Below are 26,102 nucleotides of genomic sequence, written 5' to 3'. Positions count from 1 at the left end.
TCCACCAATTTAAAAGACTAAATTCTTGTAATTCGTGCGGTTGCAACACACTACGAACATCCACGCACATATACCTAGCTAACTCAGAAGGAATTTCAAGATTTGTACCACCAATATTGATCGCTCTAGATGTTGATGAGCTAGAACTAGAACTAAATGAAGGAGCACTTGTATTGCTAAATATTTCTTGAAAAAGAACTTTGGGAAGTAGAACTACACTGACCTTCCTTTTCAGCATAATAATTATACATTTCACATAAAAAAGATTCTATATGCACGTGTGATAATTCTATATTCAAAAAATCTGATATCCCCTTTACAGTAGTTTTTGTGCCAGTTAAATTAAGTCGAGGGTCCATTACTGAAACTAAAAGAAATAAAGAAGGCAACTCTTCCCAGTATTTACAAAATTTTAACTCCATAGAGCGGACTACATCAGCAAAAAATGGCAAATTCTTATATTTATGAAATGCTTGTGAAATGTAGAAAAACTGTTGTAAAACAAGAGAAGATGTAGGGTAATAAACACCGCTACATTCCTTTGTAGTATCGAAAAAAGGTTGTAAGAATTTTTTCACGTAAAATGCAATAGTCCATTCCCAATCTTCCAAATTATGTTCGGGTCCGAGTGTATGCCTACCATTATAATATAGTGAAATCACTTTATCGTAATTTTCACACGAATGTAACATAAGATATGTAGAGTTCCACCTGTGTGTTACATCAGTGGCAAATGATTTCTCCTGTAATCCATACTCTGCACACAAACTATTAAATGCTTGTTTTCTTGCTGGTGATACAGTAATAAAATTTATTGCTTGTCTAATTTTATCTAAAGGTGAACTTATATGTTCTAATCCAGCTTTTACAATCAAATTAATAATATGACATACACAATGTTGATGAAAAAATAAATTTCCAAATACGGGATTAAGATCAGCAATAAATCTTTTAATAACAACTTTGTTCACTGCGGCATTATCAAAAGTAAAATTTCGAACTATATCTTATATACCATATTCCTGTATGATATCTTTTAAAATCATGTATATATTAGTGGCATTATGGGGAAATTCTACACATCTGAATGCAATAATTCTTTTATGTAGACGCCACAGGTGATCAATATAATGAGCCGTAGCAGCAATATAACCTTTTCTATTACAACCAGTCCATAAATCAGAAGTAAACGATATAACACTATTAAAACTTTTTAGACCTTCAATAGTAATTTATTTTCTTCTGTTTTATAATTTTATGCTATCCGAACGAAAAGTATTTCTAGAATAAGAAGAATACCTCGGTTGGAGATATTTCTGCACGAGTCGGGTAAAGTGTATTGAGTCTATCATCGTAAGCGGCATCTCTGCTGCAGCCACGTATGCAGCCATTCCTTCACGAAATCTTTCCTGTGAATATACAAAGGTGGAAAGAGTAGAATTAGAACCGCCAAACACTAGTTTGGTTTGTTTCGAGTCGAGATCGGCTGGTTTTGCTTTACAACTCCTCAATACGTGTCTATTCAAATGCGTTGTGCTCGAGCCAGGCTTCCAACTAAGTTCTTTGCCACAATAATTGCAACATGCTTTCCAAATATCTACTCCATTTTGAACACCAATTTTTTTTCGTGTCATATGTTGTCAATAGTCCGATAATTCTTTTTTTGACCTTTTTGTCTCGAGTACTTGAACTTCTTCCTCTTCAATATCCTCCAAATTAATTGGAACATTTTCACACGCATCGTAGTTAGATGGAGTACTCGAACTACCGCCAAACTGATTAACTTCATCACTTGTAAAATCCATAATAACTAGTATAATAAAAAATACTGAATATTAGACTGTAAAGTGAAAAAATTGAATATATTAATTGTTATATGAGAAGTGAGAAAGAAGAAATTGAAACTTGAATCTGAATCTATGATATAGAAATAATGCGAATTAAAATCGATAGCAAAGTGATTTAAAACTTCAAAAATCATCTCGTATTTATAGATAAAAAAATCCGCATTATTTTTCAAATTTGAATTTCAAAAAGATAACAGTGTAGTGTACCAATACGAAAAAAAGGCAGCTATAGCTGCCTGTGACCTGCTGCCTAAGGCAGCAGGCCTGTTGTCGTGCAGCGGTTAAAATATTTTTTTTAATTTTTTTTCTTTAATTTGCTCGGCCCGAGCATTTTTGTCACGGGCCATTTTTGGCCCGTGACACGAGCCGGCCCATGTGGCTCGGCGAGCCACACGGGCTTGCTCGGGCTCAGGCCGACCTCTTATTTTGAGGCTTGATCCCTACGAGCCACGAGCCGGGCGGGCTCGGGCTTTTCTTGAGCCGAGCCACGAGCCGCTCGAGCCACCGAGCCTTTTTGACACCCCCACAAGTAAATATCAAAATCAGTTGGACCGACTTTATCTAACGGTTGGGGGTGTGCCACGTGTACAGCACACACCCAACCATAAGAGGCAAAAAAACGTGAAACCAAAACGTGAGAATATGTTAAGAGATTTGGGCCTCTTCCCATTTTCAATTAGTAGGGCCCAATTAAAATGAAATAGTGAGGCAGCCCATCCTTTAACAGAGGTAGTAACCGAAACTCCTTTGTCAATTTTCACACACTCCTGAACATTTTCAGGGGATACAAAGTTAATAGTAACTTTCGTACATGATTGAAAGCATTACATCATTTTTATTTTTTTTTATTTTTATTTTTTGATATCCAGGTATCCACCTTACAGTGACTAAATCCTGGAGTCTACACCTTGGCCCCTGAAGCTGCAGACAGGTTAAACCGCAGGTTGTGCCCCAAACTGATCAGTGCTCAAGAGCCTCCCAACTGATCTGCCAAAGTGCCAAACAAGTCATATTTTCCAATCATTGCACCTTGCCTTCCAGTAGAGCTCCTGCCTTCCAGGATAAATCCTGCATTCCAGGAGAATATCTGCCTTCCAAGAGCCTTCCAGGAATCGAACTCACGACCTCTGATCTGTCAGCCTTGAAGCGCCCTCATTTTTGCCAGTTGGGATGTGCCTTGGGGGTAAAGCATTACATCATTAATAAGACAGAACGTGCTTATAAGCCAATTATTGTACCATAAAGTGTGGAAAAAAATATGAACTTACAAAATGGTGATAACAAGCCTATTTTACGAGGGGTATACCTTTTCGCACTTGATGTGGGCACCTAGCTGGAATGAGCCCAGCCTCGCCAAGGTATTGCTTACACGTCCAAGGTTCAACATCTAATATGAAGGAATAAAATATTCTGCTTTTACACCCCCCCCCCACCAACATAATCTCATATTAAACACGACTAAGCAAATAAAGTAATCTTAACAAACTCCTCCTTCAACTGCTTCTTGTGCTCATTCAGATAAAAAGTCAGGTCAGGTCATGAATAGGATGAACAACATAAAGCAACCAATGTGTAAAGACAAGATCAAGTCTTTTTAGTACAATAAAAATTTGACAACCCTTGAGCACTGGGAAAATCGGAAGGAAACATTATAAAATGGTGAAATTCTTTCCAGTGCTTTTGCAAGCATTCCATTATTCTGGGCACATCCTGCCTACAAAAGATGTCCCTGGCAGGCTGACAGCCCTCCATGTAACAGTCTTGGGACAGCCTTTGCCACTTTGAAGAGAATCTTTAGGCACGATCGAGTTTCCACCTATTTGAATACTGAAATCTAGACGGCATGTCAGTCTTAAGATGAGTGCTCGGTTCTTTTTCCTTGATTTTGTTTTCCACTAAACAATTGCAACCATTGATGTTCTCCTTCACAAATTCACCTTGCTGAAGCTGGTCGCATGAATTTATTTTACAAGCAGTTCGAGGTTCTCGCCTGTAGTCACATAATTTTAATCACGATATACCTAATAGACATCAATCATGGCTTCCATAGCTTAAAAGAAAAAAAGATGCTATTGTGCAATTCAAGTGCTTTTTCCTTAAAAAGTACGTGCTTATATTGTTCAATTCAAGTGTTTTTAATGATTCCAGTGCGAGATTCACTGAAATAATGTTTCTGAAAAGATAGAATTTTTAGTGTTAAAGTAGTAAATACCTCCAGTATATCTAGCTTAGACCTATGATTTTGAGGAAGTAACTGAAACTCTGTCAAATTCATACGCTCTTGAACATTTTAAAGGGATACAAAGTCAAAAGCGACTTTCTTACAGGACTGAAAAAGAACAGGGCAACTTTATGTTAACTATTATGTCATATAAGCCAATTATTGTACCGTAGAGAAAAAAGAAAATCAACTTACAAAATAGTGATAACAAAATATTTCAACTTGCGTGTTTTATTAAATAAGCATATTTTACAAGAATTTACCTGTCTGTTTCACACTTGATGTAAGCACTCAGCGAGAATAAACACAGCCTCGCCAAGGCATTGCTTGAACGTCCAAGGTTCAACATATAATTAGAAGGAAATAAAATATTCTGATTAATTTCTCCACGTGATTTCACATTAAAAATAATTAAGGAAAGAAATAAATCTTAAAGAACTACCCCTTCAACTGCTTCTTGTGCTTCTCATTCAGATAAAAAGTCTGGTAATGAATAGTATGAACAATCTAAAGCAAAGCAACGTGTTAAGACAAAATCAAGTCTTCATAGTACAATTGAAATTTGACAACCATTAAGTACCCACAAAATCCACTGTAAAATGGTGAAATTCTTCCAGCGCTTTTGCAGGTATTCCATTATTTGAGGCATGGTCAAGTTTCCACCTATGACTAATTTCAAAAACCTAGGCAGCGCATCAAGAAAAGAATTTTTGAGTGTTGCTCTGGATTCTTTTTACTTTTTCCTCAACTTTATTTTCCACCCGATAAAATTTGCCAGTGGTACTTTTAAGTTTGACCCAGTCAAAGGATCTAAATTCCACTTTGACTTCCAAAATCATGAATATTATGACATTGGTCTCTTGTATGGTAAAAGACAACGATGCCCTTAAATGTTTTGTACAATTACAAAACAATATATTGTTGAAACGACTATACTACCCTTTTAGTTAATAATTGAAAACCAAATACTTCCCCACTTATAAAAACTTCAAAACGAGCTTCCAATACAGGAAAAACTCTCGTCTTTTCATCTACTTGAAACTCAAAATCTAGAAAAACTTTGAAACGTTGAAGCCGAAATTTTTTTTCATATCAATTACTTCAAATCGGTAAGTACATTTACGCATGTTTAATTTCATTTTCAGTAAATTAGTATATGTTTAAATAGAGAAATTTTATGTTGACATAGTAGTTAGCATAAATTTTTTTTAACAGATCTTACCTATAAAAAAAATTGAACAGATGTATAACTTTATAACCGTATTCTCCTGTGCAAAAACAGCCAAACTGGCTATTTTGGCTGTTAACAGCCAAACAGTCGGAAACAGTCCGACTGCTTGGCTGTAAACAGTCGAACAGCAGTTGTGACTGTTCGGCTGTTAAACAGCCAATTAACTGACTCCGCACTGATTTTTGTTGACCTTTTTCTTATAATTAATAAATGAAGTTGATTAAAATCATTTCCTCATGCAAATATGATAATCCTCGTGTGTTATTTCGGTGATTTCGAATTGAATGAAAATAATCGGTGGGAATGGAGATGGACGAGTGACATACGTGGTTGTATTGCAATTCCCATAACAGAGAGTACACCATACTTAGAAATGTACCACGATTTGCAAAATAAGCTGAATGTCGATCAATCTCAATACGATATGCAATTGAGATATCTATTCAACGGTTATGGGGATTCATCCATTCCGATGCCACCGGTATTCGTTACTAATGATGCTGAATTGAATTATCTATTAGAATTGAATAAAATGCATCGGACTCCGATTGTTCTTGGTGTGACTTTAATTACGAAGGATGTTATCGAAGGTGAACGCGAAGATTCAGATAGGGCGGATAACAATGATCGAGATTTTTGGGAGACGGTGGAGATAGTTCCTGCGGATGATGTGGGTATTCCTGAGACAGTTGCTTCTAATCGTGATGTTGCTGTTACGCGCAGAATTCCGTCGACAGTTGAAGACAATGAGAATATAAACGAGTTTACAAATGAGAATTTGATTGCTTTATCCCGACAGAGATACGAGCCGGGTAGGAGCTCAGAGGTTGGAACAAGTGGACCGTCCTCCAATTCTTCCTGTGTGGCTCCCAATGATGAGGACTTGCAGGTCGAACAACTGTTTGAAACCAAGAAAGATTTGCAGGAAGCTGTGCACCGGCTGACATTAAAATTTAACTTTGAGTTCAAGGTAAAGAAATCAAACAAGTCATTGTTGACAGATGCTTGCATCAAAGACAGTTGCAATTGACGCTTGAGAGCAACTAAGATGAACACGAATGAGTGCTTCGTAATTCGCAAGTATTCATGGGAACATACTTGTGAAGTGGGAATTCTTCGAAACGATCACAGGCAAGCTCAAGCATGGTTTATTGGTTGACAGATAATGCACAAGTATCAGGATCCACGAACGATCTACAGACCTTCGAACATCATTAACGACGTCCGTCGAGAGTACGGAGTGGTCATGAGCTATCAGAAAGCGTGGAAGGCCAAAGAATGTGCGTTGGAGGATTTCATGGGATCGGCTAAAGAGAGCTATACTAAATTGGCTAGGTATTGTCATAACATGGGGACAACTAATCCTGGCACGACATTTTTTATTTAGACGGGGGGCGATAATTGTTTTAAGTATTTCTTCATTACTCTCGGACAATGTATTCGAGGTTTTCGAAATGCAATGCGACCCGTAATTCTAGTTGATGGTACAACTCTGAAAGCTAAATATCAAGGCAAATTAATTATTGCTACATGTCAAGATGCCAACATCCAAATTTACCCTATTGCATTAGGCATAGTTGACAGCAAAAATGATCTGTCCATGCGTTGGTTCTTTTCTAAACTGAGGGAAATGATCGAGGAAGTCGAAAACCTTGCCTTTATAACCGATCAGGGACAGTCTATATAAACGGTATCGCTGAAGTTTTTCCCGGGGCACATCACGGGTATTGCATGTACCATATACAAGGTAATTTGAAGACTAGGTGTCGGGGCACGGGCATCGTTTCATTATTCAGGAGAGCAGTCGAAGCTTACAATGCTGAAGAGTGTAATAAGTTCATGCTCGAGATAGGAAGTAAATTATTACCGACGTTGGAGTATCTGACGAAGATGGGGATCGAACATTGGGCGCGATCATACTTTCCAGGACGTCGATACAACATGATGACATCGAATAACGCGGAGTCTCTCAATGCATTGTTTAAAAAAGATCGAGAGTTACAAATTCTCGCAATGATTGAGAACATTCGTAACAAGCTACAACAGTGGTTTCATGACCGATATGCGGCATCACAGAGTTGCACTAGCGTGTTGGCTCCAGCTCAAGAGGAGAAACTGTTTAAGGCGACAGAGGTTGCGAGGAAGTTGAATGTGGAAATACTAGATGAGTTTCGCTTCTCCGTGCAATGTGCACGTAATACGGCATATATGGTGGACTTGACTGATAACACATGCACTTGTACGAGATTTCAGTTGGAGAGTTTTCCATGTGAGCATGCAGTTGCGGTGGCCATGTATCGAGGCTTTGCTGCGAGAACGTTATGCTCTTTGTATTACACGACTGAGTCTTGGAGAACAGCATATGCCGAGACTATATTTCCTCTGCCGAATGAAGCCGAGTGGAAAGTTCCCGAGCAAATTCTCCCATTTCATAATTTGTTACCACCAGCAGTTGAACCGCGTGGTCCTGGACGTCCAAGTACATCTAGAATACCATCTACCGGCAGAGGTTGCGAGGAAGTTAAATGTGGAAGCACTAGATGAGTTTCGCTTCTCCGTGCAATGTGCACGTAATACGACATATATGGTGGACTTGACTGATAACACATGCACTTGTACGAGATTTCAGTTGGAGAGTTTTCCATGTGAGCATGCAGTTGCGGTGGCCATGTATCGAGGCTTTGCTACGAGAACGTTATGCTCTTTGTATTATACGACTGAGTTTTGGAGAACAGCATATGTCGAGACTATATTTCCTCTGCCGAATGAAGCCGAGTGGAAAGTTCCCGAGCACATTCTACCATTTCATAATTTGTTACCACCAGCAGTTGAACCGCGTGGTCCTGGACGTCCAAGTACATCTAAAATACCATCTACCGACAGAGGTTGCGAGGAAGTTGAATGTGAAAGCACTAGATGAGTTTCGCTTCTCCGTGCAATGTGCACGTAATACGACATATATGGTGGACTTGACTGATAACACATGCACTTGTACGAGATTTCAGTTGGAGAGTTTTCCATGTGATCATGCAGTTGCGGTGGCCATGTATCTAGACTTTGCTGCGAGAACATTATGCTCTTTGTATTATACGACTGAGTTTTGGAGAACAGCATATGTCGAGACTATATTTCCTCTGCCGAATGAAGCTGAGTGGAAAGTTCCTGAGCACATTCTCCCATTTCATAATTTGTTACCACCAGCAGTTGAACCGCGTGATCCTGGACATCCAAGTATATCTAGAATACCATCTACCGGAGAGTTTCCTCGAACGCGTAGGTGTGGCCGGTGCAGAGCCGTAGGACATACTTGACAATTTTGTACCAGTCAAATTTCCCTAAATGACGATTAGACAGGTACGTGAAATAAATAATATTTCCTTTTACTTTACACTGTTCAATATTTGTTATTTATAAATCTTCCATATTCAATATTTATTCTTGATAAATGGTATTTATAATAATTCATATGAAAAAATAGTTCCATACTCGACATACGTGTAAAATAACAAAAAATAATTAAATTTCCAATTTGAATGTTATATACATTGAACACAAATTTACAATTATTTCATAATTACAAAAATAATTAAATTTACAATTGAAATATTACATATATATAAATGAAATTTACGGGTCAGCATTAAATTCGAACAAATCACATGCTAGCTTCTTTCTCCAGTTCTGTATCCACGACTGGTTGATTCCATCAACCTTATGTCCTATACTTAAAAATTCAACGTACTTAATGGCAAATATGCCGCAATCGCCGCTGCAATTGAACAAGAATGAATCAGTTCAGTACTGTGTAAATAAAAACTAAATCTGAAAGATGAAAACAACAAAATTCAAACACTTACCTTACGGACTGTCGCGTTGTCGTCGTGTTTTGAACGATCCGCAATCTATCATGTACATTTATCCCCGCTCGTCTAGCCATCATAGGAACAATTACAGCCACGGACTCCAGGTTTTGCTCCAACTGGCCTTGTGTCAAACATGAATGATATGAGTCGTACACATATATAGTCGAGTCAGCAAAAACGATCTCCAGCGTAACATAGTGTTTGTTGATGCACGCTGGAATGTACATATGTGTACAACCCTCCCATGATTTTCCCCTGACACTCGGTGACAGTTTTATCACTCACTCGAGCATATATTCTGGCACCGTGTACTCGTTACCCATAAGTTCAAGCGACTGATACTCTATGGTAACGGCACGCAGGAACTCGATGTTTAATATGACTCGACCATGGACATCAAATGATTTTGGATGTCTTTGAGCTCGATCTCGCAGCAAGTCCATGACCAGGTCGATGTGCTGCAGCAGGAAACACCAAAAAAGTATGAGTTATTCGTTTAATAAACACAAGGTCACATATACATAAAAAACACGAAATGAATAGTTCACTTACATCGTCAGCGAGCCAAGCTCCCGCAGTGGTGATATCGTGGAACCACTTGTAAGGGTCCGAGACCGTCCTTTGACCTATCGTGCGGCTAACTCTGTAAAAAACAGGGAAATATTTTATAAGCGTAGACGAGTTAGCGTACAGTACTTTATTAAAATCATACAATACTTACCCGGGGATAATTCTCCTTCACTCTATCTCGAACGCTTTTCACTTGGCATTGTCCACCTCTCTGAATAAGTTCGGGTACGTCCCATCGATAAACGTCCTCCTCTTGGCCTCAGCCGTGAAGGGGGAAACAACATACTGTGACGGCACTCTTAACCTCTTGCCGACCACCTGCTCCGTCTCGTCAACAGCATGTCTCTTACCCTCAATCACGTCGGGCGTCCTCTCGACCTCCGGGGCCACCTCCTCCGCCCCTCCCGTCGGGGCCTCCGCCTCCGTCGCTACCACTTCCGCCCCTCCCAGTCGAGGCCTCCCCCTCCGTCACCACCTCCTCCGCCCCTCTCGTCGGGGCCACCCCCTCCGTAGTCCCCTCTCCTATCCCCATCGGGGCCACCCCCTCCATAGACAACCATAATGACTCCAATGTCTCATCACGCCAAAAATGTGGGTGACCCCCCTTTCCATCACCATCTCTGCCACCCTCTCGATCATGATCTCCGCCATCCCCTCTGTCCCACCATCGTCTGCCGGCTAAATCTCCTCTAAGCGCCGCTACTGTATCCTGAAAGTCGACAACGGAAGACTGTAGTATTTCAACATCATGGGATAAATCGTCAACCCTCCCTATCAACTCTCGTCCCATATCGTCGACCCTCCCTGTCAAATAGTCGACTCTCCCTGCCAAATCGTCGACCCTCCCTGTCAACTCTCGTCCCAAATCATCAACCCTCTCCGTCAAGTCTCATCGTAGCGCGCCAACCTTCTCCGCTATAAATCCAGTCAAACGGGCATACAAATCATCACTGTGCCCCGGAGACAGACGGGGGAGGTGTCTAGACGGAGGTGATACCAATGACGGCGGCAATAGCCCTGGCGGAGGTGATGCCACTAGCGGCGGTGATGCCCTCGACGGAGGTGATGCCAATGGCGGGGATGATACTCTCGGCGGAGGTGATGCCAATGGTGGCGGCAATGCCCTCGGCGGAGGTGATCGTCAATCAGCTGGACCGCCCTCCTACATAAATAAAATGAAAAATTATTCAATAAATTTATACGTCGACGATATTCAATAAATTATATTTCATTCAATTCACATACCCAATCTCGGTACAAGCTCGGATCAGACATCTCCTCGTCTGGGGTGTGCGGAACGCCTAAATCCCGCACAAGACCCCGAGCCTCCTCGTCTATCGACCGCGTCAACTCAGGTATGACTTCAAGCTGACATATTGACATTTCAACTACTTAACGACCATGTAAACAAAATTTTAAACTACGTATAATATAAATCACAAATGCATAATACTTACCCGAGGATCGTCGAGGAGGGCCGATAACTGCTTCCCAGTGGGACATCCCTCCGCTCGCGATGATCTCCAATGATGCATCCGAGGGCAGCGTGTCTCCCCTCGCTGTGCAAAGCGGGCCCCCAGTACAGGAACTGTCTCATACACCCAAATCTGTAACACATACACTTATTAAGCATCAATGTAATACACTAAAACTTTAACTTTGATTATATTAAACATTTACCTGCACCGCTAAGGGCAATCCATATGTATCGTATTTATGCATCGATCCCCTGGGCCTCGAGTGCGATCTGGTGAACACATGTACGGTGTCTTCGTATCATCTTCGGCCCCATGGATAGTTGTTGAACGCATCGATGTCGTCAACAACTTGCAAATGAAAAATATCGATGGCAGTCTTCTTGTGATGACACCTCATCACACTCTCGAGGATGTAGACCAGCCCAAGCTTCAATCTATCTAGCATATGGTCGCACCCCCTGACCGCGACCATCAAGTCGAGCAGAAGCACCGACTCATGTCCCTGAAAGTACGTCTCGTACAGCCTATTACTTCTCTCCATGGCTGCATCGTCGCCCGTAATCCTCAGTCCAGTGATCAATGTAAACTCAAACATCGAGAAACTGATGACCTTGCCCCCGATATCGAACTGGAGCGAATCGCCGTCGACTGGCCTCAGAAGCCGACATAGAAGTGCATCAATGATCTGTCCTGAGTACTGCACCTCTCGCAACTGGTACAATGACCACAAGAAGGACTATCGTAGCATATCTCCGTGCTGATCATCGAGCAGCTCCAATACAGCAGTAAAACTCTCAAAACTACTGTTTCAAGTAGCTTTCCCCAACATCCGTCTCAACTCTGCATCTAAATGATACTCCATCCTGTAAAAATTTAAATGTTATAGCATTAAACAAGAGATAACAAAAGAAAGAATAATCTCACAAAATTAAGGGAACCGAACTCTAACTACCATACAATCACAAATATTACATTTGAAAAATATATTTACAAAAAACAACAAATCAAATTGAATGTATTGTCAAAAAAATTAAACAATATAAATATTATTTAAATAAATTGAAAAAAAATTAAAGATTTTCATAAAAGAACAATAAAAGGAACAAAACAAATTGTTAATTTCTAACAATATTAGGTATTCAATTATTAAATTATAAAAATTAAATAATTAAATAAAATAATTATTATTTGAAAAATATATTTACAAATAAAAAATTTCAAATTAAATACATTTTCGAAAAATGTAAAGACTATTTATATTATTTTAGAATATTTTAATTATTAAATTATATAAAAGACAAATATAAAAATTAAATAAATAATTACTTTACATTTTCAAAAAATGTAAAGTCCATTTATATTATTTAAATAAATTGAAAAAAAATTAAAGATTTTCATAAAAGAACAATAAAAGGAACAAAACAAATTGTTAATTTCGAACAATATTAGGTATTCAATTATTAAATTATATAAAAGACAAATATAAAAATTAAATAAATAATTACTTTACCTTTTTTTAAAATGTAAAGACTTCATATTATTTAAATAAATTTGAAAAAGTAAATTAAAGATAATTTCATAAAAAAAAAAAAAAGAATCAACATTGTTAATTTTACAATATTTCAATTATTATATTATATTGACAATGATAAAAATTAAATAAATAAATAACATAATTACTATTTAATCAAATAAAAAATTTAATTAATTACAAAAATTATAAAAAACAAATAAAAATTAAATATATAACAGTATGGGCCGTTAACAGTCGGCCCAGACTGTTAACCCAGACTGAAACCGACTGTTAACGGCAGGCAGCCGGGAACCGCCATTCCCGACGACTGAGGTCCAAAAAAAGCAAAAAATCCACATTTTTCACACTCCCAACATGCCCACAATCTAACTACTCATACTCATGGATCTAATTAAACCGAAATTAGTAAGGAAAATGCTAATTTTACTAATTCAAAAAATTTTCTACTGAAACAAAAAGTGATGAAAACTAACAAGTTATTTTATTTCCGGTGTAGATGATGATCATTGACTGCGATGTTGGTGTAGTTGCCGGTGGTTGATCGTTCAAATTTCTGGCGTCGGTTGGTCGGTCAGAATTTTTCAAACAGTCTGAAGGGTAAAATCGTCTTTTACTGTGAAGTTTTTTTTTTAACTTAATTTGTTTTTTTTAATTCATTTAATGGGTCAAAGGCCATTGTCAAATTTTGCTAAAGTGGAAGAGCTATTTTCGTGTATTTCCTCAATTTGCCATCAGCGTTCTCACCTTTCTGAAGCTGGTCAGGTGAATTTTTTTCACGCAGTTCGAGGTTCATTTATACCTCGAAGCTCGTTTGAACATTCTACCTCAGATTCCCATCTCGTTTTAGCAAACTTCTTTTTTTTTTCCAGTGAGCCAGGGTTCCTCTCTGTTGTGTGTCCCCCTGAAATACATCATCATTAAAACATATTTCCTAAGGAAACTGAAAAAGTGCTTGTTTGGTAAGGACTGTAGACAGGATTAAAAAAGAAAATCTTAACTGTTTCAAAGTGCGAAACGATATCCTCCCCTTTCTTTACAAAAGGTCGAGTAGGCTCACACCAAGATTCAACGAAGAATATCCTGGAGCAGTTGACGTGCATTGTCATATAATTGAATTAGCAAACATGAATAGAAATATGAAAACAAGATATAACGTACTGAATTTTTGTGTTCTTAAACAACTGCATGCAGAAATTTCACAACTTGGTGCATTACATATACACAGAACTGAACTCCCCGCACCCCCAACATGTCTATCTATGATGCTATGATTAAGCATCTCTGTCTACCAAAATGTATGTAACATTTCAAGTTTGTATGGGGGCACGTGCTGAAACAAATGTACAAAGGTTGAAACCTAAACATACATTAGCAAAACATGAGTTCAAACAGGACAGCAAGAGTTTATCAAAAGGGTAATGAAAAATTTTTAAGCATACTATAGATGGCCATCTTGATCATCTGAAGCAATACTAAATTTCTCTATATTTTCAGTATTGTCCCCAAAGAGCCCTCAAACTATAACAGCTTTCCCTAAGTGTCGTCCTATCGTGCTAGGTAGACTACACGAATTCGATACATCAGCAATTCTATGAAGAAAATTAGCATTAGCAACAAGTACAGAATAAGAAGTGGAAAAAGTGAAAAAGAAAAAGGGAAAGAAAATATCACTACATATCTAGCAATTTCAAGTGCTCGTGGAATAACGAATTCCGATGATAATTTTGCTCATCTTCATATAAAGTTAAATCAAAACTCATCAAAATTCCTCAACAGACTACATTAGATAAAATTCAAGAATGCTATTTTTCTTTACAATATCCCCAGCTAAAGAGGGTTATGCTCAGCATTTAAGGGTGGTAGTAGCATATTTACATTGTTTCAGCTTCTATATGTAGGTCCTTAAATTCATCAAATTTTCCAATTAATTATCTTTACACAATCTTAAGGAAGGATCCACTCCAATGACACTTACAACAACAAAATAAACCAAGATCAACTCGAACAGGAATAAAAAAGAGAAGACAACATATCAAATAGCATAAGAATTTTCACTTTAGTTTTAACATCAGATTTCTCGCTTCAGTGGTGGCAACACTTGCAGCAAAAACAGCAAGCTTCTTTACCTGTAGCAAATATAAGCCCCTGCTTGGGCTCCATTTTATCCAAAATGCAAATTTTCTCTCTCCTCTTTTAACCACACATTCTCTGATAAAACAATAATACAAATAAACCCAAAACTTTTCCTTCTTTTTTAATCACACATTCTTAAAAAAAAAAATCATTATTTCAAGATACATTCTCCCCAAAAACACATTTTAATAGAGCCCAAACAGGGGCTAAATGTGATCATGATAAACCTAATAGAACACCGATCCTGGCTGCAATAGCTAAATAGTAAAAATTTGCTACCGTGCAATTCAAGTGCTTCTTCCTTAATAAATACTTGTCCTTAAAATAATGATCTTGTGCTACTTTATTTTGTCCCAGTGATTAAAGCACTTTCACGAGTGAGTTAAAATCTAATGGAATGTAATTTTGTGGGGTTCACTTTTGCATTTGACTTACTACATTTTTTATTAAAAAAAAGGTTATATTTAATATTTATCATTAATTTCTTTCCATGTTTCCTAGAAAAAGTGATATGTCTATTGTTTTAGGCCTCTTTATACTATCATGTCCTTTATCTTCTAATTTATTTTCCCGAAGGTGATTTGCTATTGTGCGCTGCCCGTACTTATGGTTAGCAATTAGGAAGAGAACTTGATGGCATTCTACAAGGGAGTCGGGACACACAATGTTTGAATCCTTTGGACATATAAAGGGTTTCTGTGTGAAGATGATTTGTATCAGCATAGTTTACTGCAGGGAAGAGCTTCCCAATTTTATAGATTTCCTCCTATATAGCATACATTTTATTTGCTCTAAATTTCTTAATAAACTGACATTACTGAGTATCTTAAACTGCTTTCCTTATATCGTGCAATTCAAGTGCTTTTTCAAAAGAATTAGTCAAATCCCGACAATTCTGCTCAATCATATCCTCAACTTGAGAGTTAAGAGAAGAATAATCAAGTCATAGCTGGTGAACATACCAGTATACGCGATCATCTTCTTCAAATGCTGCAAACACTATATCATCCTCGGTCAATTGAGCACCTTAAAATGATATAAACACAAAGGCATTATTAGAACTCTGAGTGATATATATCAAGTAGAAAGACAAATTCAACGTTAGTATAGTACCACGTATGCAGGCTTCAATGTCTGGCTGAGACCTCTGCTCTTGTTGTGTATGCCTCAGGACAGGTAGAACATTAACTAGCAAATTGGGGACCTTTCAACTCTGATACTCTCATTGGTTTCTAGACAGCGCCCCGATAACAACCAAACTATGTCAAAAAATACGGAAATAACGTAGAACAATGATACCTTAAGTGAGGCCATGATACCTTTACATGTACAACTGCTTAATGCCAAGCTTTGCAATTGTAATTTCCACAGCAACATGGGCATGATTTCAAATTTTCCTCTTCTCTCCTCTTGGGATACCTAGTTCATTACACACATTTCAAAAATATAACCTGATATTTTATCAACTCATAAATATGATTACATCTACCACGTAGATCAGCATAATTATATTCAGTGAAACTTCCTAAAGAAGTTTGAGATGCATAATAGGTGAAGTTTCTTCTATTTCCCACCTCAAAATCTATGAAGTCAGTGATCATTCATGGAAAATATATTTACAATTTTGTCAGTGAAAGGAACTAGTAACTCTCTTTACCACTTTGCAATGCACTAATAACAGTAGCGTTTCTTCTTGCATTTTAAACAGATGACAACACCAATATAATCATTCTTCAGGCATTGGTGATACATTGACCCACTATTCGTGTTTGGTGACATCCTGGAAGAAATATATATAAAACTTAAATCTCAAAAACAAATTAGTTATAAAATAATTTTCTTACTATGTTCTTGAAATTTTTGTTATTATATTCTCGTACCTTTATATAAGAATAGCATTAAAAAACCGAACCTTCGATGTGACAACACCAGCTGCCACCTTAGAGGCCCATAAGACATAATACTCATAATGCAAAGAATAGTAAAGGCCTAACAATCTTTATTCTTTGGAGTATTCCCTTCTTCTCTACATTTATTTGACATGATTAGTTGAAGGGACATATCCATACTCGTACAAAAAGCTTGAGAAATTATAAACAACAAAACATGCTAAAAAGGGGTTAAAAAGTAAACAATGAGAATGCGATATGCCAGGCAAAACTGTGGTTTTTACGTACACCAATTTATTTGAAGCATCCATATTGCGGGATGCCATCAACTTAATGGGACAAAGGAAGATCACCTTGATCTCATGCCTTTACTAGCAATAAGTAGCCCCATATTTACATCATTTTGGATTTTTCATATTACTTTTTACTTAAAAAAACCTATAACCCCTCACACACTTGATAAAAGTTGACTTTTGCAAGAGTCAACAACAAAGTGATCTTCGTGAATGAGGTCTGCAGACTAACGTTTGTATTATTGACATGCATTATTTTCATTTCCCTCTATCTGTGATGCTATGATAAAGCATGTGTCTATTAAAATGATTGTAATATTCTAGTTTGTATGGGCACCATTTTGCTGAAACAAATGTATAAAGGTAAAAACCTAAGCATACATCAGCAAAATACGAGTCTGAACAGGACAACAAAAGTTTATTGGAGAATTCTATACATTGTAAATGGTCATCTAATCCTCTGAAACAACAGTACATTCCTCTGTATTGCCAGCTGTCCCTAGAGACCCTCAAACAACAACAGCTTGCCCCGGTTGTAACCCTATTCCACTTGGTGGACTACCAGATTTCAATTCATCAGCACTCCTACAAAGAAAGTGTAGCATTAGCAACTGAGTAAAGTGGGGAGGAAAAGACAATGTCATGACAGTCGACATATCTAGCAATTGCAAGTACTCGTGGAATAAAGAAATCTGATGATAAATTTGCTCATCGTTGGATGAAGTTACATCAAAATTCATAAAAATTTCTTAACAGTCTACTATTGGATAAAATTCAAGAATGCTATTTTTCTTAATAACATCTCCTTATGCTCGAGATTTAAGGATGGCAGTAGTTATACTTTGTTTCCACTGATGTACGTAGGAAATAAATCAAAATTTAAGTGGTTCACTCCCTCAAACTTTCTTGTCAAATCTATACTTTATTTACACAACAATCTTAAGGACGGATCTCCTACTCCAATTACATATTTTACAGACAACAACAAATGAAATCAAGAGTAAATTGAACAGTAATACAAAGAATAATATATAAAATAACACAAGAAATTCAGGCCCTGTTTGAGCCCCATTCTACTAAAAATTCATTTTTTTAAAGCTCATTTTCAACCACACATTCTTCAATAAAGTAATACTATGCACAAATCCATACTTTTCCTTAATTTTTAACCACACATTCTCTATCTACTATTCAAAATGCATTCTTTCCCCCAAAAATGGGGCTCAAACAAGGACTTACCTTTAGTTTTGACATCAAATTTCTCCCTTCAGTGGTCGAAACACTTGCAGCAAAAACAGCCACTTCACCTGTAGGAAATAGAATTTTGATCGTGTTAAACAATTAGAACATCGATCATGGTTGCCATGGCTAAATACAAAAAATTTGCTATCGTGCAATTCAAGTGTTGTTTCCTTCAAAACTATATGCTCATATTGTGCAATTCAAGTGCAAGTCAAATTTGAGGTTTCTCAATATCCTGAAAATCCATAAAATTTTAAAATATTGAACTTTTCCGAATACATCTGTACTTCACTAGAACCAATCAGTTGCAGATTTTTCTTAAGCCACATAGCCTGCTGCACTCTTTCTTATCAGGAGGTTTCTTATTTTTTGAACCCTTTGGTCGACCTCATCTACTCTTCTAGTTAACTCCATCTGAAATCTCATTACTAAGAACACTACCAAGGCCATCGTTTTTCTTAACAATGCCATTGCCATCATAATTACCAACAAAATTTTTGCTGAATCTCCGTCAACATCACCGGATGATGTATGTGTTTCACCATTAAAATGTACCTTTCATTTTCTGGGTTGGTCAATCATAGGTAGAAGTTTCTTTGAGTTCTCGTGACCCTTCGGGGCCTCTTGCCGGCTCCTTTCCTCTCACAATCCCATCTACAAGGGGTTCTTAACCCTTATCAACTTGAACCTGCATCTCCTTACATCAATCACGTAACTTTTTGCTTGTTCTTCGATCCCTCGGCTGCCCTTATTTGCAAATGTATGGTTACCTCAAGCACCTTGACCACTAACCTCCCTAGGAACTCCCCCATCCTTACTAATGCCTAGATCAATAATGACATCCTCGTTCGAACAATAGAAACTTCCAGAATTATCATCCTTCCCAACTATACCTTAATCTTTCCCTTTCTAATGACTTGAACAATCATCACTTCATCCTCATCCTTCTTCTTCACATTCACCTTACCATTTCAAAATTCTTAGCTTCAATTGCCATTTGCCACCTACATTGCCTCAATTTCATTCACAACTTTAATTCACTTTTTTGTTTCCAGAACCCTCTTGCCAACCTCTTTTTTCAGTCCTAACAACATTATCACTTTCTTCATGAATTCTCTTCTTCTGCATATTCTTAGAACGCTTTAGTCTTCCTTTCTTCTTTACCACCATCTTCACCCCCATTTTCCCCAGCAATCACACCCACTTTCCCTTCGCTTTTTCTGCCATCAATTACCAGATTTTTCTTGTCCCATGCTGCCTCCCACCACCATCACTCACATCACTATTTCCAAAAATGGTGTCATAATTCCCTCCACAACCGGTTTCTTGATTTTCCTTCTGCTGGTTTTTCTTCATGTTCCTCCTCTCATACAAACACTTGTATTCAATTTCGTGCCACTAACAGAGAGTTTAGCCAGGAATAGCTTTTGATTTGCACCTTCATTTTCCTCTGGACCCAGTCCTACCGCACTGCTTCCTCTGATTGATCCCTTCACTGCCAGAGCTCCCTGTACCACCAGTCGCCACTTCCATCTTTTCCCAATTTATTTTTTCTCACAGCCACCAAAAAGCAAGTAACAAAAATTCTTTGTAAACCCTTCACTTAAAGACCCAAATTTTATTGGCAAATTGAATAATTCACCACCTCGTTGCTCTAATATGTAGGAAGAAAACAGAATGCAAGCTGATTAAGAAAGAATTCAATTTCAAATTCATCCCTTCAAATTAACAAGAAATGGTGTCAGAATTCCCTCCACCACCGGTTTCTTAATTTTCCTTCTGTTTATGTTTTCTCATTGTCCTCATTTCATGTAAGTTATCTACAGTATTCTTAAGAATCAATCTTCTCCAATTAGATTCTTCAAGACAACAATAAACATATCTCAACTAAATCAAACAGAAATGCAAATATATATATATATATATAATTAAAGGAAATGGATCTAGCATAATGAAAATAGAGGAAATTACAAAAAATGTCCATTTTGACAATCATTTGCAAAAACATTCAAAAATTTTCAATGTCCGTTTTTGCAATTAATTGGACGAGATACCCCTAAGTAGTTTCCATGAGAAATTACATTAAAATGATGTTCTCGACATTTCAAATGTCGTTCTCGATATTTGAATCTGTTTATATTTGAAAAGTACACATGTCAAATCACAATATTAAATGTTTTCGACATATTAAATGTCTAAAATGACATTTCATTTCGAACATGACATTTCTCTACACTTTAAATATTGTTCTCGACATTTCAGTGTCCAGCATTAATTGTGATTTGACATGTGCAATATAAAATTATTTATTCTTTCATTAAGCGTAAAATAGAAAAATTGATATCAAATTTGGCAATTTTTGCAAATATTATCAAAAGTGAATATTTTTGAATTGACATATGTAAAATTGGACATTTTTACAAATGCCCCTTTGACAATTATACTTTCGAAAAAAAAAAGTTTTGAATAATGATTTTTAGGATAATATGTGGTTAAAAGGTAGGAAAAACTTTTCAATTTTGCTACATGTACACCAAAGCTTATATAATGATTTACATAATGCTACGTGGTACTCTACCATTGGACAATTTAAAATGTAGTTAGCTTTTTCATCCTGTCATTTCTCTCCAACTCATCTTCTAGTATTGCTTCTAGACAATTTCTCTTGGCAAAGTAAATAATTCAAAATTTTTAAATTTATGTGCAAAATATTTTTATATATATATATATATATATATATATATATATCAAACAGCACGAGAAATTTAACATTATTTGACATCAGATTTCGCATTTCAATGGTGGCAACGCTTCGCAGCAAAAACAGCAAACATCTTTACCTTTAGCAAATAGAATTTCGATCGCGTTAAACCTATTAGAACATTGATCATGACTTCCACAGCCAAATAAAAAATAATAATTTCGTGCAATTCAAGTGCTATTTCCTTCAAAACTACAGTGCAATTCAAATTTAAGGTTTCTCCATCTCCTGGAAATCCTAAAAAATTTAGAACGTTGAACTTTCACAATAAATTTATACTTTGCTAGAACCATTCGGTTGCACATTTTTCTTCAGCCCCTTGGCCTACTACATCCTTTCTTATCAAGGTTTCTTATTTTTTGAACCTTTGGTAGACCTCATCTACCCTTTTGGTTAACTCCATCCGAAAGCTCATTACTAAGAGCACTGCCAAGACCATCTTTTTTCGCCCTCATTATTACCGACAAAATCTTTGCCTAAAACTCCCTCAACATCACCGTATGATGTATTGTGTTTCTCCATTAACAATCCAACCTTTCATTTTCTCAGTTTGATCAATTATAGATAGAAGTTTCTCTAAGTTCTTAAAACCCTTTGGCCTCCTGCCGACTCCTTTCCTCTTCACAATCCCATCTAAGAGGGGTTCTCAACCTTTATCAACTCGAACTGCATCTCCTTACATCAATCACAGTAACTTTTTGCTTGTTCTTTGACCCCTTTGTCGACCTTATTTGCAACTGTATGGTTACCTCAAACACCTTGACCACTAACATCCCTAGGAATTCCCCCATCCTCACTGATGCCTAGATCTGTAATGACGTATCCTCGTTCAAACAATAGAAACTTCAGATTTATCATCCTTCCCAACGATACCTAAGATCTCCCCCATTCTAATGACTCGAACAACGATCACTTCATCCCATCCTTCTTCTTAACATTCATCTTACCACCTTCAAAATTCTTAGCTTCAGTTGCCCCCTACATTGCCTCAATTTCATTCCCAACTATAATTCTCTTTCTATTTTCAAACTCTTTTTTCAGTCCTAACAACATAATCACTTTCTTCATGAATTCCCTTTCTCCTTATTCTTGGAACCCTTTGACCTTCCTTTCTTCTTTGCCCTAAGAGCACCACCATATTCACCCCATTTTCTCCAACAATCACACCCCACTTTGCCCTTTGCTTTCTCTGCCCTCAATTTTCTGATTTTTCTTATCACGTGCTGCCTCCCACCACCACTCATATCACTATTTCCAGAAATGGTGTCAGAATTCCCTCCACCATCGATTTCTTTATTTTTTTCTGTTGGATTTTCTTCATTTTCCTCATAAAAACGCTGGTATTCAATTTTGTGCCTCTAGCAAGAGTTTTACCAGGAATAGCTTCTGATTTGCACCTTAAGTTTCCTCTGGACCCAGTCCTGCGACGCTACTTCCTCTCATCGACCCCTTCACCACCAGTGTCGCCGCCACCACCACTGGAACCCCTGTACCACCAGTTGCCACTTCCATTTTTTCCCAATTTATTTTTCCTCATAGCCACCATAAGCAGGTAACAAAAACCACTTGTAAACCCTTCACTTAGAGACGCAAATTTTGCTAGTGAATTGAATAATTCGCCACCTATATGCTCTAATAGGTAGGAAGAAAACAAAATGCAAGCCGATTAAGATTGTTGCAATTTCAAATTCACCTCTCCACATTAACAAGAAATGGTGTCGAATTTCGTCCACAACTGACTTCTTGATTTTCCTTCTGTTTTTGTTTTCTCATTGTCCTCATCTCATATAAGTTATCTGTACAACATTCTTAAAGATCAATCTACTCCAATTAGATACTTTACTGATAACAAAACAAATCTCGACTAATCAAACAGAAATGCAAAGGAAAACATATCAAAGTGCACGAAAAATTTAACTTTAATTTCAACACTCGCTACAGTGGTGGCAACACTTGCAGCAAAAATAGCAAGCTGGTAAAAAATAGATTTCCGATCATGTTAAACCCGCTAGAACATCAATCATGGCTCCATAAATTAAAAAAACTGCTGTCGTGCAATTCAAGTGCTGTTTTTCTTCAAAACTACATGCTTATATCGTGCAATTCATATTTGAACCAGCATCTCCTTAGATCAATCGCGGCAACATTTTGCTTGTTCTTCGACCCCTTGGTCTCCCTTTACTTGTAATCGTATGATCACCTCAAACACCTTGACCACTAACCTCCCCTAAGAATTACCCCAACATTACCAATGCCTAGATCTCTAAATACATCCTCGTTTGAACAACGATAACTTCAGATTTATCATCATTCCCAATTGTACCTAAGATCTCCCCCTTTCCAATGACTCGAACAATCATAACTTCATCCTCGTCCTTCTTCTCGGCATTCACCTTACCACCTACAAAATTCTTAATTTCAGTGGCCACCGACATTGCCTCAATTTTATTCCCAAACTCTAATACTCTTTCTCGTTTTCAAAACCCTCTTGCCAATTTATTATCTCAGTCCTAAGTTCTCCTTATTCTTAGAACCCTTAGGCCTTTGTTCTTTAATTATTTGCCTAAAAGCACCACCGCCTTCTTCTCCATTTTCCCCAAAAATCACACACACTTGCCTTTAGGTTTCTCTACCCTCAATTACCTACTTTTTCTTATCTCGTGCACCCTCTCACTACCACTCATATCACCGTTTCAAGAAATGGTGTCAGAATTCCCTCCACCACCAATTTCTTGATTTTACTTTTGCTGGATTTTCTTCATTTTCTTCCTCTCATACAATTGCTTGTATTTAATTTTGTGCCTCTGGCAGAGAGTTTTGCCTGGTACTACTTTTGATTTGTACTTTCAGTTTCCTCTGGACCCAGTCCTACAGAACTGCTTCCTCTGATCGACCCTTGACAACCAGAGCCACCTGTACCACCAGTCGCCACTTCCATTATTTCCCAATTTATTGTTTCTCACAGCCACCAAAAAAGCAAGAAATACCCCTTGTAAACCATCCACTCAAAGACCCAATTTTTGCTTGCGAATTACACCCACATAGGAAGAAAACAGAATGCAAGCTGATTAAGAAAGAATTCAATTTCAAATTCATTCTCACATTAACAAGAAATGGAGTCAAAATTCCCTTCACCACCGATTTCTTGATTTTCCCTCTGTTTAAGTTTTCTCATTGTCCCCCTCTCGTATAAGTTATCTGTACAGCATTCTTAAGGATCAATGTACTATATATATATATATATATATATATATATATCGACTAAATAAAACAAAAATGCAAATGAAAACATATCAAAGAGCACGAAAAATTTAACTTTAGTTTTAACATCAGATTTCTCGCTTCAGTGGTGGCAATGCTTGCAGCAAAAACAGCCAGCTTCTTCACCTATAGCAAATAGAATTTCGATTAAAATATCAACAATTTGGTGAAGGCAATCAATGCAGCTCCTTTTCTTGTTCTGCCTAAGCAAAATTTTCTGAATTCATGCATAAATTCTTCATATTTTTTCGATTATATTCTAGAAAGAAAAGTTGAATCGACATATTAATTGAAATTATCAAAAGTGGCTATTTGTCGGTTTACCAAAGATAGCTAAATCAATATTTTATTTTCTAACATTGCAATCTGACATAAAGGAGAATTATGCTGAACAATTTATAAGTGACATATAAAGTAAATGTAACAAATTTCAATACCATTTCAATCCAAGCTCTCTTATTTGTTTGGTTGTTTCCAGCAAAAAGAAAAGAAAAAATAAAAAATTCTAGATATGAATTGAAATGATCAAAAGTGACTATTTGTCGGCTTATGAGAGAAACTAGATCAAGATTTTTTAACTAGAGTCCCCACATAAATGAAGCTACTACCAAACAGTTTACAATTATTTGTCAGCTTATAAGATAAAGCTAGAATTAAGATTTTATTTAATAGCGTCCCGACATAAATGAGCCTATTGCTGAACAGAGTATAAGTGTTGTATAAGCACGTGTCATAGAATCTTCATATTTGATCAACTATTTCTAGGGAAAAATTGGATCGTGGTGATACTTGAAAAGAAAACAAGTGATCATTTGTCGGCTTACAAGCGAAAGCTAGATCTAGACTTTATTTACTAGCACCGCGACATAAAGAAGATTTTTGTCACTGCTGAACTCACTGCAGACCTAGCTTCCAAGGTATAACGCTAACATTAACTTCTTCTTATCGAGATTGACAGAGTCGCAGCAGAGATTGCAGGCAAAAATAAACATGGGCCAATAGCACAGTGGTAAATTTCCCAAGATTTTCATTAAAGTCAGTTAAAAAACTCGAAATTCAGATCATGTTATAGTACAATAGAAACTAAGGGTCAGAGTATGAACCCAATAACTGCATCGAATGATATTCAAAATCAATCTTGTGTACTATGTGACAATTGCAGAAATGTAAATAAAGTGAAACTGAAAGTTATAAAGGCATTACCTTTGGGCGGAATCATTATATATCCTCTTGTATTGAGTATAAACTGCTACAGAAAGGACCTGCAACAGTAGATTCAATTTAACATCAATGACAATATCATTCTTCAATTTGAGGCAAGAGAATCTAAAACAATTCAACTCAGACCACACAAAAAAAAAAAAAAAAACACCGAATCATCATTAAACTGAAAAAGATGACCTTTTTAGCTCTCTACAGGCCAATCACAAATTTTTTTAGCCCCTTACAGATTCCTTTCGGATTGGAAAATTCGGTCCAAAATTGGACCCACCCCAGCACCCATCCTAGGAGCCCGGAGCCCGTACTTGGCCAGTCCCATTCACTCATCTGAATAAATTTGACTCCCCCAAAAACAGCCCCCAAGGCAGTATAAGGACAATTAACTTTGATAAAGAATGGTTTTTTGAGGTTTAGTGTAGTAATCGAGACGTGGGTTTTGGAGGAAAAAGTGAAGATTTAAGTGAACTGAGTTGTTATAAAATTTTCGGGATTTTAGGAACTTTCCATGAACGTTTAGACTGGAAAATGCTCTGTAAAAGGATTTCTAGAGCTCATGGC

At 37.1% G+C, this 26,102-nt stretch overlaps 2 long non-coding RNA genes across 8 annotated transcripts; both read right to left on the bottom strand.

The window, feature by feature from the left end:
* Positions 1-8,994: 8,994 nt before the first annotated feature.
* Positions 8,995-10,867, bottom strand: LOC111402934. Its single transcript, XR_002704381.1, has 4 exons — positions 9,884-10,867; positions 9,715-9,805; positions 9,157-9,620; positions 8,995-9,068 (listed from the first exon to the last, which is right to left on the bottom strand). It is a non-coding gene; the product is annotated as an uncharacterized LOC111402934 (long non-coding RNA).
* Positions 10,868-11,256: 389 nt separating this feature from the next.
* LOC111402933 lies at positions 11,257-26,102 on the bottom strand. Of its 7 annotated transcripts, none has more exons than XR_002704376.1 (13): positions 25,725-26,102; positions 25,527-25,585; positions 24,379-24,449; positions 18,299-18,366; positions 17,497-17,644; positions 16,197-16,296; positions 15,991-16,109; positions 15,840-15,903; positions 13,743-13,824; positions 13,489-13,645; positions 13,218-13,334; positions 11,419-12,073; positions 11,257-11,339 (listed from the first exon to the last, which is right to left on the bottom strand). It is a non-coding gene; the product is annotated as an uncharacterized LOC111402933 (long non-coding RNA). The 7 variants fall into 7 exon arrangements; XR_002704377.1 differs by having other exon boundaries at positions 13,218-13,297; XR_002704374.1 differs by lacking the exon at positions 13,218-13,334.

This window comes from Olea europaea, chromosome 11 (genome assembly GCF_002742605.1).
Source record: "Olea europaea var. sylvestris chromosome 11, O_europaea_v1, whole genome shotgun sequence".
NCBI classification, from domain to species: Eukaryota; Viridiplantae; Streptophyta; class Magnoliopsida; order Lamiales; family Oleaceae; genus Olea; species Olea europaea.
Note: the sequence above shows the minus strand (reverse complement) of the source record. Positions and strands in the feature narration are given on the sequence as shown.